Below are 2,862 nucleotides of genomic sequence, written 5' to 3' on the forward strand. Positions count from 1 at the left end.
TGGATAGGTTCAAACTCATTGCCATGGAGTCCTCAGGAGTCATGTAAATAAGTATGTTTTGATCATCTTTGCTGTTAACAAGTCTCTCTAAAACCTAGTGGCTTAAAATAAGCATCATTTTATTATCTCTCATAGTTTCATGGGTTGACTCAGGTGGGCAGTTCTGCTTGTTTCACTTGGAGTCTCTCATGTGGTTGCCGTCAGTTGGTGACTGTGGTTAGAGTCATCTGGGCTTTACTGGGATCACTGTGCCTGTTCATTCTCTAAGCAGACTCAAGACCTCTTCTGTTCTTATGGCCACTCCATATGGCCTCTGTCGCAGAACTTCTTACACGGCAGCTTAGGGTTTCTCAAAGCCAGCATTCCAAGATGCAGGAAACAAAATCAGTACATCCTTTTAAAGACTAGGCTTAGAAATAGTGTAGCATTACTTCTGCTTTATTCTACTGGTTAACTCAAGTCACAGCCCAGCCCAGATTCAATGTGGGAGGGCTTTATGCAAGGATATGAATACCAAGTGCCATGGTACGATGGATGGCCATCCTTAGAGACTAGCCACCACAGTCCACCCTCTGTTTCTCAATGATGTATGTCCTTCCTCCATGCAAAATACATTTTTCTCCCTTCCAAGGCCATTAAAGTCTACTTATATCATGGCATTAGGTTTGAGCTTTAAATCCAGGATCATGTCACCTCAATCATATCTAGGCAAGCTTAAGGTTTCTTGGGTTTGGCTTAAGGTTTCTAAGGTTCTTGGGTTCGGCTACCGTGAACCTGAAGATTGATGAAGTAAAAAGACAAAGAATCTGCTTCCCACTCAACAGACAAATACAATGGCTAGGCAGTGATGAAAAATTGAAATAGAAATCCCATTCATGAAAGGGAAAATAGGAAGCATAGAGCAGTCGCTTGTTCATAGCAATTCTGAAATTAAGTTGAGAAAATGTTGCCAATTCTTTGACCAAAATTCATTTCTACTCCCTAGAGTAGTCCTCTGTGGCTCTTGGTTCCACCACTTGGGCTTTTGTTTTCACCCTCTGAGTCATCTTTCCTTTTGCATAAGAAATGGCCTATATTTACAGCTGAGTAGCTTCCTCAGCTTTCTATCAATATAAACTTAGTGCCCAGCAACTTCTTTTCATTTTTTTAAAGACATTTATTCAGCATCATTATCAGACTATTACACTTAGCAATCAATCACATGGGTGCAAAAAAAAAAAAAAAAAATCTACATTAAAATCCTTTGTTGGAATGCTTTACACTTTCCACAGAACAGAAACTAAAATAACCTGTTATACAATTAGTTACAAATACAGTCCTCGAGTTTTTTGCCCATACACATGAGTATTTGTCTAAACCAGGTCTTCTTTGTAGCAGCTAGACCATGCCACCACTGTGCTTGGCTGAGTTCACAAATCTGTTGTAACCTGTAGCTTCCCTGTCACTTCTCTGGCTCTCCTTTTCTGCTAAGCTTTGTTTCCTAATTAAAATCTTCTGCCACTGCCATAGTTACTGCTGCTACTGGAACAGCCATAGCCACCTTGGTTTCATGGTTTGGCTAAGTATTGGTCATCACCACCACAGGGGCCAGAGCTTCTGCCTCCAATCCTTCCTTCATGGGTCCAAAATTTGAAGATTGATTGTTGTAATTGCCAAAGTCATTGTAGCTTCCACCACCTCCAAAACTGCTTCCATCATTACCAAATCCATTATAGCCATCCCCACTGCCACCATATCCACCACCACCATGGCTGCCACCAAAGCCACCACAACCATTGAAGTTTCCTCCATGACCAAAGTTGTCATTCCCACCGAAACCACCTCCACAACCACCACCAAAGTTTCCAGAACCACTTCGACCTCTTTGGCTGGATGAAGCACTAGCCATCTCTTCCTTTGACAGGGCTTTCCTAACTTCACAGCTGTGGTCATTCACAGTACAGGTATTTCTGAATGACAATCTTATCCACAGAGTCATCGTCGTCAAAGGTTACAAAGGCAAAGTCCCCTTTCATGCCACTGCCTTGGTCAGTCCTGATTTCAATCACTTCAATTTTTCCATCTGTTCAAAATAATCTCTAAGGTGATGTTCTTCAGTATCTTCTTTAATGCCACCAACAAATATCTTTTTCACAGTAAGTGGGCACCCGGTCTTTGAGAATCTTCTCTTGAGACAGCTCTCTTTGGTTCCACACTCTTCCATCCACCTTGTGTGGCCTTGCATTCATGGCTGCATCCACCTCCTCCACAGTGGCATATATGACAAACCCAAAGCCCCTGGCGCGCTTGGTGTTTGAATTTCTCATGACCACACAGTCTCTGAGCATTCTCCATTGCTCAAAATGGCTCCTCAGGCTCTCACCAGTTGTTTCAAAGCTCAGCCCTCCAATGAAGAGCTTCCTCAGCTGTTCGGGCTCTTTGGGAGACTCTGATTTAGACATGACAGCAGGAAGAAGAGAGACTTTAATGATGCTTCTTTGGTGGCATCCACGGGCAGAAACGAGCAAGCCGATGAACATATCTCAGACTTCTTTTCATTTTAAACTATGTTTGCGTCTTTTAGTCCAAGCTGATGGTACCTTATGAGTACAGATTTCTTAAACTGTGCAAGTGTCCTATAAATCTTACAGGGTCACTTGATTAGACAGAAGCCACATGCACAATTGTTTTTGAGACAGACCCCCCTACCTTGGCCTGGGAATCAGGGTACTGTGGAACAACGTCTTAATATTCTCAGGAGCTCTATTGTCTGGGTGAGATTGTTTATAAGACATGCCATTTAAGGTTCTTAGAAGTCTTTCTGTGTAATTAAAAGAGTCTATGAGGAATATCCTCAACACTTCCTAAGGTCTCAACAAATTA

General features: G+C 42.3%; 1 pseudogene; it reads right to left on the bottom strand.

Annotated features, from left to right (window-relative positions):
• Positions 1-1,224: 1,224 nt before the first annotated feature.
• Positions 1,225-2,441, bottom strand: LOC105549373 (annotated as a pseudogene).
• Between the last annotated feature and the right edge of the window lie 421 nt (positions 2,442-2,862).

The sequence above is a fragment of the Mandrillus leucophaeus genome, unplaced genomic scaffold, assembly GCF_000951045.1.
Source record: "Mandrillus leucophaeus isolate KB7577 unplaced genomic scaffold, Mleu.le_1.0 Scaffold436, whole genome shotgun sequence".
In the NCBI taxonomy this organism is placed as follows: Eukaryota; Metazoa; Chordata; class Mammalia; order Primates; family Cercopithecidae; genus Mandrillus; species Mandrillus leucophaeus.